Below are 13,982 nucleotides of genomic sequence, written 5' to 3'. Positions count from 1 at the left end.
CAGGCCGGCCGAATCGCTGGAACCGGGATGCGCATGGGATGGAGGCCGAGAATGCGCGATGAGGGCTCGACGCGCCGAGTTAATGGCCGTGGAAAGGCAGGCGGAACCCCCTGTTGTCCCTCGCGCGCTTGACCCGTACGCATTCGAGCAGCGGCGTCGTGCCGGCCTCACAGGCCACGCGCGGAGCGAGCGTCAGGAATGCGCGGAGAAAGGGGAGAGCCGTCCCCAACCGCTTCGTGGAACGAGGGGTCCTCCGTCCACGCGGCGGGTCAACGACCGGCTTTGCTGGAATTGCCCACAAATAATGGGCGAATGCCAAGCTAGGCGTATGCAGGGAAACGCCAGGCGCTGGCGGTGATGTCTGGTGGCACCGGCATTTCACCGTCAGCGGGAGAATTTCATGGTTGTCAAGGCGCTAGTCAGGAAAAGAACTCCCGCGCCGGCGACGGGGAGGCCTTTGTCCCGCTCGCCTGTAGAGCTCAGGGAGTCGTTCCGCGCTCAAGCCCTTTTATGCTAGTGTAGTTAGCGGGTCGATGCTACTCTGCACTCGTAGACACGGGCTCAACGCTGTCACTGGTCGGTGACGAGGTGTACGAGGCCTGCCGGATAGGTAACATCCGTGTCAGACCGGCCCAAACCCCGTTAAGCTTAGCAGCTGGGGCGGCAAAGGCAAAGGGAGCAGTGCGTCTTACTATGCGCTTTGACGGCTGAAAGCGGAGACATCGCTTCGTCTATCTGCCTGGCTTGTCGATACCAGTAATTCTGGGAAGGGATTTTCTCTCGAGCGAAGGCATTGTGCTCGATATGGGGGAGAATGGCTATCGTTACAGCCAGCTCGCCCCCCTCATTCCCTTCGAAAGCGCATCCTTGCCCGGCTGTCCTGCACAAAAGGTGGGTGTCCACACCTGTGCGACACAAAGGCAGGTGAGCTCCCTCGAGATGCTTAGAGACGGTGGCCCGTTAGAAGCGATTATTGCGTCTTTCTCAGGACCCAGTAGTCAGCGCCGAAGGCTCGCGGAAACTTTACTCCCGTTTTCGGATTGCTTCACGGAGAAACCGGGCAGAACCGACCTGCTTCAGCACGAGATTCAGACGGGTGATACGCGCCCTTTCAGGTGTAACCCGAGGCCGTTAAGTGCGCATAAGAGGCAGCTTCTCGACTGTGCCCTTGACGAGATGATTGATACCGGTGCGGTGAGACCCTCACAAAGTCCCTGGGCGTCACCAGTGGTTCTAGCGCCGAAGAAAGATGGATCGGTCAGGCTTTGTGTTGATTATCGTAAGCTCAACTCACTGACGCCTACGGTTGCGTACCCTTTTCAGTCGATCGAGGCTGTGATGTACGCGTTAGGGAACGCGAGGTTCTTCACACTCCTAGATGCAAGCAGAGGGTACCTGCAGATTGAGGTGGCCGAAGGTGACATTGAGAAAACCGCATTCACGTGCCACCGCGGGCTCTTCGAATTTACTCGACTCCCGTTTGGTTTGTCTAACGCCCCGAGCACGTTCATGCGACTGATGGACATCGTGCTGGGCGATGCAAGGTTCAACTACGCCATGGCGTACCTCGACGACGTTGTGATATTCTCGCAGTCGTTCGAGGAGCACCTCATTCACCTGAATTCCGTTCTCGATAGAATGAGACGTGCCGGTCTAACCATTAATCCAAAGAAAGTGCAGTTGGCATCGAAGAGAGTGAACCTCTTGGGCTTTGTCGTGGATGATGGCACACTGAGACCGAATGATGACAAACTGCAGGCAATTCTGAACTACCCCTGCCCCATGGATGTGAAAAGCTTGCAGAGGTTTTTGGGGATGGTTGCGTTCTACAGGCAATTCATCCCGCGCTGTTCGGAGCTTGCAAGGCCGCTGAACCTGCTGTTGCGTAAAGGCTCGAAGTGGGTCTGGGGCAAGGAACAGAGTGACGCATTTGTTGCCTTGGCTCGCGCGATAGCGAATACCGCTAGTCTGCGCCTCCCCGACCTGAACAAGCAGTTTGTCTTGCAGACAGACGCTAGTGACTACGGTGTTGGAGCTGTTTTGTTGCAGGAACACGAGGGCAAACTGCGCCCTGTCGCGTTCGCTAGTCGCACGCTCACATCGTCGGAGCGGAATTACTCCGTGACCGAAAAGGAATGCCTGGCGATCATGTTCGCATTGTCGAAGTTCGACATGTACCTAGACGGAGCGGTCTTCACCGTGCAGACAGATCATCAGGCATTGTCTTGGTTAAAGAGGCTCAAGAACCCCGCAGGCAGACTCGCGAGATGGGCGCTGACGTTGCAACGTTACGCGTACGCCATCGAGTACCGCCGGGGCAGCTTGAACAAGGTGGCCGATGCTTTATCGCGCGCACCATGGAATGCTGGCGGAAGCGCTTCAGAGGCGCAGCCCAGCTTTGTAAAAAGCGGCGCCACTGGGACGGACGTTTGAGGGGGGGGGGGGGGGGAGATGTAGGGTCTGCTCGCGGGCAAGTCAAATCTCGCGCCGCTCACCGCGGGTAGCCTCGGACCCCTTCTTCCCGAGTGAGGGGGCGGGGGGGGGGGGGGGGGGCGAGGCTGGGAGAAAGCCTTTATAAGGCGAGACCGGAGAGGCTCGCGGCTCTCTCGCTCTCGGACCAGCCCTGCAAACGGACCACCTGACCCAGCTGCCACGACGACGACCGGCCCCCTGATGTGAGAATAAACCCTTTGTACAAAGTCCTGCCTCGAGTGACTGCCTGTGCGTCCCCGCGCAGAGGAATTGCCGACAAGTGTTGGGTTTTAACGTAGTCATACGGAGTAGACGCGCGAAAGCATGTGTTCAGTCTTCGTCTTTTCTTACTGCCATCAGCGGACGTGAGGCCGAGCCGAGGACCGCATAAGGCAGAGGCAAAAAGCAATCAAGGAAGCACACAAAAAGACTACGGTAGCGCGACTGTCGGCGGGGCTCGCTCGAGCAAAGAGCGTGCAAGGTGTCCAATGACGTGATATAAACACACACAAAACAGAGGCGATGCTGCAGCGCAGCCTTGAAAGTTTCGCGCGTCACGCTAGAGCGGCGTGCGAACGCTCGTGTTCCCTAGGTACACACACGTACACTAAATCGCATGAGCCAAGCTGTGTAGAGTACGCTAAGCCACACAATATGCGAAAATAGAAACCGAAACCAGTAGCGTTTGGCAACATCATCATCATTCCTTATTCTGCGACGCGGTTACGGGGAGCTGAGTTATAGCCTTAGAACTAGGCAGACAGTGCAGCCGTGCAGCGGCTGCGGCTTTCCTGGCCCTAGCCCAGATGCGTCGCCTGTAGCTGCCCGGCATGCTGCCCGGTTTTCCAAGCTTTCGTTCGCAGCGCCGCCAGAAACAGATGCTTGTGAGTAGTCGCATTTTTTCACCGCAATCATTCCAATTTGCTGACTTTGTAATTGAAACAAAATATTTTGTCGTTTAATGCAACAAGTTTGTGGCAAAAAGGGCTTTATCAATTCTTTTTTTAACGCGTGTAAAGTTAGGCGACATTAGCGCCACCTTTCCGTTCGCTGGCGGCGGATTGCGAGTCTCATGTTGGCCGCGCGCTACACTACCTTTTTTAGGACGCTGAAACGACTCTTTGTTGGCGGGGTGCGACGGTTGTGATGTGGGTGCGTTTCTTCAGTTTGTTTGTGTTAAATGTGCGGCCTCGTTAGTGTTGTGGTAGCAAGACCTACTGAACTACAGACCTGCACATTTGGCACTGCTCCAGCGCGCATGTTCTAGTTCATGCCTTTTGCCGCTAGGGAAAGACACCTACGGGAAGCGTGGCGCTACATTATACCTGTTGAACAAGATGGCCTCCTCCATTATTTTATTTCAAAGAAGGCAGTTTCGTCGTTTGTCCACGTAATCATTAACATCCATTTATCTATGCTAGGCACGGTGGTGCTGACGAAAAGAAAGCGGATAAAAAGAAAGACGTTTTTTGTACTCATCCAGAGCGAAAAAACTCGTTATTGTGGATATTTTTATCGTTGATGTTAAGATAGCAGAAGAAGACGAAACAAATGTATTAAATATCTTGCGCAAATTGGCAAACGATGATGATGATGACAGCAGACGAACAGGTCAACCGAGCGCCCTCAACGGCCAATAAGCTAACGAAAGTTGGCGCACGCTGCTCCATAGGACCCCGCCAAATGTGCAGGTCTGTAGTTCAGTAGGTCTTGTGTGGTAGTGTGACTGAACTCGGAAGGTGACAGATGGCTCCAGTGCTGCGGAAGACGTTCTTACGCGCACGCAGTGCTCAAAAACTGCTCTGACGTACTGCACGCAACCACGCCGAGAGCGGCCGGCGCCCGATGCCCGATAGAAGAAACGGCTTGCCGTGAACGTTGACAAATGTAAGTACAGAACTGGAAAATGACTTCTGCGATGTGTCGGGGGTATGATTGAGGGCTGCGAATGCATTTGGGTTGGTCTTCACGTCTTGTTCGCAGTGAGGTGCAAAATGCGGGCACCACGCGATCGTTTGCATAGAGAAGGTGTTCTGACACGCTCGCTTGCCAACTATGCAACTTTCAACCCGCCGCCTCACGCTGTTTGCGTCAGCTCCTCGGCGCAGGAGTTATGTGATAGAATTTGGTTGCACGCCGAGAACTATGGGGTGCGGCTTGATTCGTTATTCCGACTGAACAGGAGCAGCGCGTGAAAAGGAGACCATAAGAACGAAAAGTGCTTGTAGCGGCGTGCGTCTTTTGATTCTGCTGCCTGAGTGTTTACTGGATAAGGAGCATTGCCCGTTCTACGTCGCAGTCACATCAAGTGCTGTGTTTCTTGATAGTTCTGGTCAACGAAACGACGATTAAAAATAGCAGAACCATTCCATTGCAGTGCAGCTGAGGTAATCGCACAATGGAAGGTTTGTTGTCATTTTATTTTTTTACGTTCACTACATTTATGTCATTCCCCCATTTTCAGTCTGAAGCGATAAAAGTATAACGTGATTCGCGAATAATAGCTTTAAGAAAAGTATGACAAGCTTTGTAAACCATTTTTTTTGCTAACTATTGGAGGCATAGGTAATTAATAATTAGCCTCCACTCATGAACACATTGGACTGAACAGCTAGAGGTTTTAATGGGATGTGGCTTCTGTGATGTTTATGAAAGCATGGCTCTAATGTTGCCTTTCTTCAAATGCACCCGCAGTCAAGCCCTGTACAGCTGCTCCACCGGTATCATCACGCTACTTTTGCACCAGCTTTCATCTGTCATCGAGCCAATGCTACCTCAACCAGAGGCAAATGACATCAAGACCTGCTGGTTCAGCCTATCAGCCATTGACACTGGATATCAAGCATGTGCCACTTGTAAAAGGATAGGTAGACAAGTGGGTATATTTTCCTTGTCTGTTTTAGCCTGCCAAAAATCTTCTGGTCCAGGCTCCCTCTCTCTTTCGTTTTTTTTTTCTTTTAAAAGAGGACCAAGAGAAAGGGAAAAGATATTGCGGGCGTCATGAAAGCACTCCCCTAGTCAAGTGCATTGTGTTATAGTGTGAAATGCTTTCTATAGTTTTTTTCCCTCATGCCTCTCGTGCTTGGAAATCTTGACCACTGTATAGACCAAATTAAAACAATTATCTGCTTCATGACCTTTATACAGCAGTCTAAAAGCAGCAAATAAATTTTATAGGTTTACTTCAGCAGTACCTACCTCTTACAAGGTATGGCATGTTTGAAGTGAACCAGTGATGTGATAGGCATGGCCTAACGGGCAATGCATAATTGAATATTGGCGTTCAAGTGGAGCACTCTGCTTTAGAAGCATATTTGTTGCTAGCATCAATAATTGATACCTTACCAGGTTATCCTTGCATTACATGAAACCCTGCAAAGCTTATATTTTAGCTGTACAGAAGAAAGGTGCTTATTCGATGTCATGAGCATTGCTGAGGTTTTCTTTCACACTCCCTTTGTCACAACTGACTGCACTGTACAGTTGAAATGCATTTGGAATTGAGTATTGGTGCATTGTTTTTTTTATTCATGCCGACGTTCAGTTACTGATTGCATTAGACTAGCTGAGCCTAAGTCAACAAATATTGCTGTGACCTTAACAAGACCCCTGGCTTTACTTGAACCGATGCATTTGATGTTGCCTTTCTCCCGTGCCATCAAGGTTTGTAATAAGCTGTGTAAATAACTTATTTTCTTTCTCGAGGTATTTATTGCTGCAATTAGTGACAGGTAAATTTCCTAAAGAACAACCTAAGTGCACATTTTTATCTTCTTTGGAAAACTTGTTTGCTTGTTTCCCTTGTATTCTTAACTTAAACAGATATGAGCTGGCCTCAGCACTAGAGGGATGTGCTGCGGGACAAATAAAAAACTACCAGTCCAGCTGCTCCCTTAGGGGCACGTTTCTGAGGCTTTTATCGCTTGTAGTTCTATGCAGTGCAGCTTTACTTACAAGTATTGTATCTGACGCAGTGTGTGCCTTAATATTTTGATTCATTTGCTTTAGAGTGTGCCACTCTTGCCCTGACTAACTTGCTCACCTTTGTACTCTTTGTTCATACATTTTCCCCTAACACCTGGTATAGCTCCAAATGATACATTATCTACAGCAACATGTGCATTATATTGCAATGTCTTTGTGCCATCACTTTTGAAAACAAAAGCTGCCTCAATTTCTGTGCAGACAAATCAGAAACACAAAATAATTTTTATATTTTATGGCCTGCATGTTATCTTCATATGACTGGAATGGCTAAATATCTCTTCGTGGTAGCCTAATTTGGTCATCATCATCATTAGCCTGACTACACCCACTGCAGGGCAAAGGCCTCTCCCATGTCTCTCCAATTAACCCTGTCCTTTGTCACTTGCCGCCACTGTATCCCCGCAAACTTCTTAATCTCATCCGACCACCTAACTTTCTGCCGTCCCCTGCTGCGTTTGCTTTCTCTTGGAATCCACTCCGTTACCCTTAAGGACCAGCGGTTATCTTGCCTTCGCATTACATGCCCTGCCCAAGCCCATTTCTTCTTGATTTCAACTAAGATGTCATTAACCCACGTTTGTTCCCTCACCCACTCCGCCCTCTTCCGATCTCTTAACGTTACACCTATCATTTTCCTTTCCATAGCTCGCTGCGTTGTTCTTAACTTAAGCTGAACCCTCTTTGTTAGCCTTCACGTTTCTGCCCCATAGGTGAGTACCGGTAGGATACAGCTGTTGTATACTTTTCTCTTCAGGGATATTGGTAAGCTACCAATCATGATCTGAGAGAATCTGCTATATGCGCTCCACCCCATTCTTATTCTTCTAGTTATTTCCCTCTCATGATCCGGATCTGCAGTCACTACCTGCCCTAAGTAGACATATTCTCTTACTACTTCCAGCACCTCGCTACCAATTGCGAACTGCTGTTCCCTTGCTAGGCCGTTGAACATTACTTTGGTTTTCTGCATGTTAACTCTTAGCCCCACCGTTCTGCTCTGCCTGTCTAACTGGTTGATCATGCTTTGCAGTTCTTGTCCTGAGTGGCTTAGCAAGGCAATGTCATCAGCGAATCGCAAATTACTCAGGTATTCTCCATTAACTCTTATCTCTAACTGTTCCCATTCCAGTCCCCGGAATACCTCCTGTAAGCAGGCATTGAAGAGCATTGGCGAGATCATGTCTCCCTGCCTGACACCTTTCCGTATTGGAATTTTATTGCTGACTTTATGGAGAACTATAGTAGCTGTGCAATCGTTATAAATATCTTCCAATATTTTCACATAACACTCTTCCACACCCTGATTCCGCAATGCCTGCATGACAGCTGAGGTTTCCACTGAGTCAAATGCTTTCTCGTAATCAATGAAGGCTATATATAGGGGTTGGTTATATTCCGCGCATTTTTATATCACCTGATTGGTAGTGTGAATGTGGTCTATTGTCGAGTATCCTTTACGAAAGCCTGCCTGATCATTTGGTTGACTAAAGTCCAAGGTTTTCCTGACTCTATTAGCGATTACCTTAGTAAATACCTTGTAGGCAACGGACAATAAGCTGATTGGTCTGTAATTCTTCAAGTCCTTGACGTCTCCTTTCTTATGAATTAAGATAATGTTAGCGTTCTTCCAAGCTTCTGGTACTCTCGAGGTCACAAGGCACTGCGTATACAGGGTGGCTAGTTTTTGTAGCACAATCTCTCCTCCATACTTCAACAAATCTGCTGTTACCTGATCCTCACCAGCTGCTTTCCCTCTTTGCATTGCTCCTAAGGCTTTCTTTACTTCCTCCTTCGTTACTGGCAGGATGTCCCATTGCTGTGCTCGACTGCCTCCCTCAGTAACTTGATGATTACATTCGCTACTGTATAGATTTGTGTAGAATTCTTCGGTTAATTCAACTATCTTATCCATATTGCTGATGACATTGTCCTGTTTGTCTTTTAGCGCATACATCTGGTTTTTACCTATGCCCAGTTTTCTCCTCACTGATTTTAGGCTACCTCCGTTCCTTAGAGCATGCTCGATTTTCTCCACGTTAAACTTTCTTATGTCGGCTACCTTGCGCTTATTTATTAACTTCGATAGATCTGCTAGTTCTATCCTGTCTGTGGAGTTAGAAGTCCTCATGCTTTGGCGTTTCTTAATCAGATCTTTAGTCTCCTGAGATAGCTTGCTGGTATCCTGTCGAACCATCCTACCACCTACTTCTGCGGCGCACTCTGTAACGATAGCTGTAAGATTATCATTCATTGTTTCAACACTGCGGTCGTCTTCTTCAGTTAAAGCGGAAAATCTGTTTTGCAGCGACAGTCTGAATTCCTCTACCTTCCCTCTTAATGCTAACTCGTTAATAGCCTTTCGCTTCACCAGTTTCCTCCGTTCCCTCTTCAAATCTAAGCTAACACGAGACCTTACCGTTCTGTGGTCGCTACAACGGACCTTACCGAGGACCTCCACATCCTCTACGATGCCAGGGTGTGCACACAGTATGAAGTCTATTTCATGTTTAGTCTCACCACTGGGGCTCTTCCACGTCCACTTCCTGTTTGCTCGTTTGCGGAAGAAGGTATTCATAATCCGTAAACTATTTCTATCTGCGAACTCTACTAATAACTCTCCCCTACTGTTCCTAGAACCTATAGTCACCTACCGCCTTGTCTCGAGCCTGCCTAATTAGGTGTAACACGTTAATGTCAGTTCCTGTGAATATCATTCAGTCTTCGAATGTGGGGGCAGAATTGAACACAACATCATGTTATAGCTTTTTCTTGTTCAAGGACGCATTACATTTAGTTCTAGTCTTGTGACTGCTGCTTATGCTATTACTCAGCAGCCTTATCAAACTCACTCGGAGTGCTGCATTTTAGTGCACATTTAACTGATTGTTGCTGCTCCGTGTTTGATTCTATTAGAAGTTACTATAACTGTATACTTTGAATGTTTTCTTGTGCAGTTCTCTTGCTGCTGCATTCTGCCATGGAGAAGGCTACCTGTTCGTGCACACGTCTCATCACTAGGACGCTACCTCTTCCACTGGTGATGCAGACAAGTAAAGACAGGGTTAATTGGAGAGGCATGGGAGAGGCCTTTGCCCTGCAGTGGGCATAGTCAGGCTGATGATGATGATGAACAATAAGCAGGCTGCCTGATATTGAGGACAAGTGTCAGGATAGTGCACCAACAAAGTCTCTTAAGCATTTCTGTGCTGATGCATTTTTATTAAAATCAGCTCATAGCTTAATATCTACATCCATGGGGACATTTAGCATATGTTTGGCATTTGTTTGACTTTTAATTCGCTAGTGTTTGCAGCCTTTAATGTTGGTCTTAAGACAGTGTAAGCATTGTTTCACTGTGTGGGATTTTTTAGCTGTTTTGGAGAGATGTGTGTGTATGCATGCAGTTTTTTTCCACGGGTTTGTTATGTGGCTCATGGAACTTTCATGTTACAGAAGAAATTATTTCGTTTCTGTGTTGTACAGGAAAGTGAGCAGTATTTATATGCACCAGGTGTTTCAGGGAAGAATAAGTAGTTTTCAAAAATATGGCTTTTGCTGCATAATATTACCAGTGTTAGCAGACACCAAAAAGCCGGTGAGGTGTATTTAGTAAGCTGGTTAACTAATTTCTGATAATTAACTTTTTAACTAACACAGGTTTGCAACTGGTTGCAGTTAGAGACTTTTAGCCAGTTGTTCGTAGTAGCCATATCAGTTTCTGGAATGTACAAAACATGATTACTTTCGCCGCTGTGGCTCGACAAAATTTGGCTGCATCGTGCGAAAATACATGCGCTTTTGAAAGCACACAGGGAAAGAAACCCCTCCAGTGCATGTAACTGCTACAAATCTCTAATGGCAACTAGACGCCTAACTCTGATAGTGAAGGAATCATATTCTTAGCAGTAAGAAACACACACAACACCAAGACACACACACACACAGGACACCCGCTAGACTTCAACTATCTTTACTGGACACTTGTACAACATAAATATGTATCACTGAGCACACGCAGGTGCCTCGTCATCCGCAACAGGTCTAACTACGCCCTGCCCTCTCCTGCAAGGCATACGGTTGCGCTGATAAACAATCTCTTTTTCTGCCAACACCAGGGAGGGAGTGCTTACACATGTCACCCGCCTCTTGAATACGAAAGACTTCGATAATTTTTCTTTCTTTTTTCTCGGCTCCCAGGCCTTTCGTATTCAAGAGGCGGGTGACATGTGTGTAAGCACTACCTTCCTGGCATTGGCAGAAAAAGGGATTGTTTATCGGCGCAACCGTATGCCTTGCAGGAGAGGGGAGGGCGTAGTTAGACCTGATGCCGATGACGAGGCACCTGCGTGTGCTCAGTGATACATATTTATGTCGTACAAGTGTCCAGTAAAGATAGTTGAAGTCTAGCGGGTGTCCTGTGTGTGTTCTTACCGCTAAGAGTATGATTCCTTCAAGCCGTTACCAACTAGCCCAACTTAATGTTTTAACAAAGTTTCTGATAGTGAAAAGGTTCATTAATAAAAATTAGCTAACCAGCTTATTACGTAAGACTCTTCACAAGTTTTCTGGTGCCTGCCAACACTGGTAATACTATGCTGAAAAAGCCATACATTCATCTCAAAATACCTGTTTTTTGAAAATTACTTAGTCTTCCCTGAAACACCTCGTATATATGTAAGAAAAACCTAACGGGATTTAATTGACGATGTTTTGGTTGGAGGGCCAGTCGTTTTCAAGTGTACTACAGCATTTGAAGCGCACAGCTTTTGTTTCGAATGCTATACTATACTCGAAAAAGGCTGGTCCTCCAGCCGAAACATCGTGAATTAAAACCTGTTATGTTTTTCAATTGCTGTGTGTCAGTCATTGTTACTCAGAGGGAACTGAGGGGAAGCGTGCCGAAGGCAATATTCTGTTCCTCTATTGTTCTCCATAAAATATTTTGATGCATCATGCATGTGTTGTAGCGCGTATGTACACTTGTGCACAATAAATGTAATAATTTACATTTTGCTTCTATTATTCTTTAAGCACCCCAGGATAGTGTTCACAAAATGATTTTGAAGTGATAAAACTATGTTGGTAAAAGTGTTGTACTGTGTAGTTAACATACACTTTTCCAAAAGTTGATGTAGGAATTATACTTTCTTCGTACTTGAGTCTTTTGAATAACGGTGGCCAATTGTCGGAAGACCGTTGATAGGGCGTTGGTAGACATTGTCGGTATGTGGTTGATAAGAAGTGTAAAGACTTTCTATGTACTTGAGTCTTTTGGATAACGGTGGCCAATTGTCGGAAGACCGTCAATAGGGTGTTGGTAGACATTGTTGGTAAGGGGTCAGTAGGAAGTGTATACAAACTCGATAAGGGGATGATAGGAAGTGTAAAGACTTTCTATGTACTTGAGTCTTTTGGATAACGGTGGCCAATTGTCGGAAGACCGTTAATAGGGTGTTGGTAGACATTGTCGGTAAGGGGTCAGTAGGAAGTGTATACAAACTCGATAAGGGGATGATAGGAAGTATAAAGACTTTCTATGTACTTGAGTCTTTTGGATATCGGTGGCCAATTGTCGGAAGACGGTTGATAGGTTGTTACTACAATGTACAAAGGCGTTTAAAAGACTTTCTATTCAATGTTGATAGGTTCTATTAACAATTGTCGAAAGACTTTCTAAAGAATGTTACTAAAAATTTTTGTAAGGGAAGGGAGTAATTGCTCATTGGCATCCACCCAAGCGATGCCATACGGCTACATGGGAAAGCTATACAGCTTACTCGGAAACTTCGTAGTTAAAGAAAGAAAAATTCTTCCGGGTCCAGAGCTCGAACTCATGACCATCGCTCCACCGGTACAGTCGCTCTACCAAGTGAGCTAAAAGGGACGGCAAGCTTATGGTAGGGCAGGAGCGAACTGATCGATAACTCGAAGTGGCAACAGTATTGGTCAAATGTTGGTCAATAAGGAAAGTTGTATAGCTTTCCTCTGTAGCCGTATGACCTCGTTTGGGTGGATGCCAATTTGTAATTACTTCCTTATTACAGTGTGTCTATATTACCACGCGCAACATAATGGAACCCGACAGCGTAAAAATGTAGATGCCAGAACGGGATGAAACCCGTCCAGTTTCCTTCTCAGCTGTGCCGATAGTGGAAACCTATAGTCAAATACAACTCAAGAACGAAGCCGTTCTTCCCCGTCGAAGGACCTCTTCCAGCCAATGGCGCCGGCTAATTCTTATGAGCCTGCTGGCGTGAATATGCAGGGAGTGGCAGATGAAAGAAAATACCCCCCCCCCGCTGCCTCTGTATGGTCCGTGGTAGTACCTTTCTTACACTGTCACTCCACATCCTGCCTTGTCACGCTAACCGGCTCATGAGAATCGACCGATGACACTGGCTGGAAGAGTAATAAGGGAGTAATTAATCATTGACGTCCACCCGAGTGCAGCCATACGGCCACAAAGGAAAGCTATACAGCTTTCACAGAAACTTCGTAGTTAAAGAAAAATTTGTCCTGGTCCGGGGTTCGAACCCGGGACCACCGCCACACCGGAGCAGTCGCTCTACCAATTGAGCTAACCGGTGTGGCGGTGGTCCCGGGTTCGAACCCCGGACCAGGACGAATTTTTCTTTAACTACGAAGTTTCTGTGAAAGCTGTATAGCTTTCCTTTGTGGCCGTATGGCTGCGCTCGGGTGGACGTCAATGAGTAATTACTCCCTTATTACAAATCTACTCCACCTTGGGGGATTCCCCTAAAATATTTGGTCAACACTGTTCCCACTTCGAGTTATAGATCAATTCGCTCTCGCCCTACCATAAGCTTGCCGTCCCGGTTAGCTCAATAGGTAGAGCGACTGCTCCGGTGTGGCGGTGGTCCCGGGTTCGAACCCCGGACCAGGACGAATTTTTCTTTAACTACGAAGTTTCTGTGAAAGCTGTATAGCTTTCCTTTGTGGCCGTATGGCTGCGCTCGGGTGGACGTCAATGAGTAATTGCTCCCTTATTACAAATCTACTCCACCTTGGGGGATTCCCCTAAAATATTTGGTCAACAATGGCTGGAAGAGGGTGCCTTGACGGGGAAAAGCCGCTCCTTTCTTGAGTTGTATCCTACGATAGCAACTCGGTATTCTTCATCCCTATTCGCATCTTTATGACCTAATGATGATGAAAGAAAGCATCAGTGCGTAATGGCATAAAAGTAACCGTTAAATACATATGCCTCCCTAATCTCTTAATGCATCGCATCGTGGAACTCACCATGCATAATTCATCTTCCGGCAAAGCGAACTGCTGTAAAGAATTGCTTCGTTTCACGTGGGACGCGCATGAGTACTGAGCCGCTGTGCATTAAAGGATCAGCCCATTGGCGCGTGCGAGTTGCTTCATTTTTCCCGTGCCTTTTTTAACCACGTTGATTTAAAGGTACTGTTGTAGCACAGGAACTTTTCTTGTTCTTTGTTTCTTAATCTCCGTTTTTTATTTTCCACGGGATTTTCACCTTCGAGTTCGATAGAAAA

The 13,982-nt window shown here is 46.9% G+C and overlaps 1 long non-coding RNA gene across 1 annotated transcript; it reads left to right on the top strand.

The window, feature by feature from the left end:
* The first annotated feature begins 4,204 nt into the window (after positions 1-4,204).
* On the top strand, positions 4,205-10,436 carry LOC149336627 (uncharacterized). Its single transcript, XR_016284307.1, has 3 exons — positions 4,205-4,359; positions 5,167-5,347; positions 9,414-10,436. It is a non-coding gene; the product is annotated as an uncharacterized LOC149336627 (long non-coding RNA).
* Positions 10,437-13,982: the final 3,546 nt, after the last annotated feature.

The sequence above is a fragment of the Amblyomma mixtum genome, chromosome 7 (assembly GCF_055824585.1).
Source record: "Amblyomma mixtum isolate Tamu chromosome 7, ASM5582458v1, whole genome shotgun sequence".
Classification (NCBI taxonomy): Eukaryota; Metazoa; Arthropoda; class Arachnida; order Ixodida; family Ixodidae; genus Amblyomma; species Amblyomma mixtum.
This window is presented reverse-complemented; position numbering and strand designations above follow the sequence as displayed.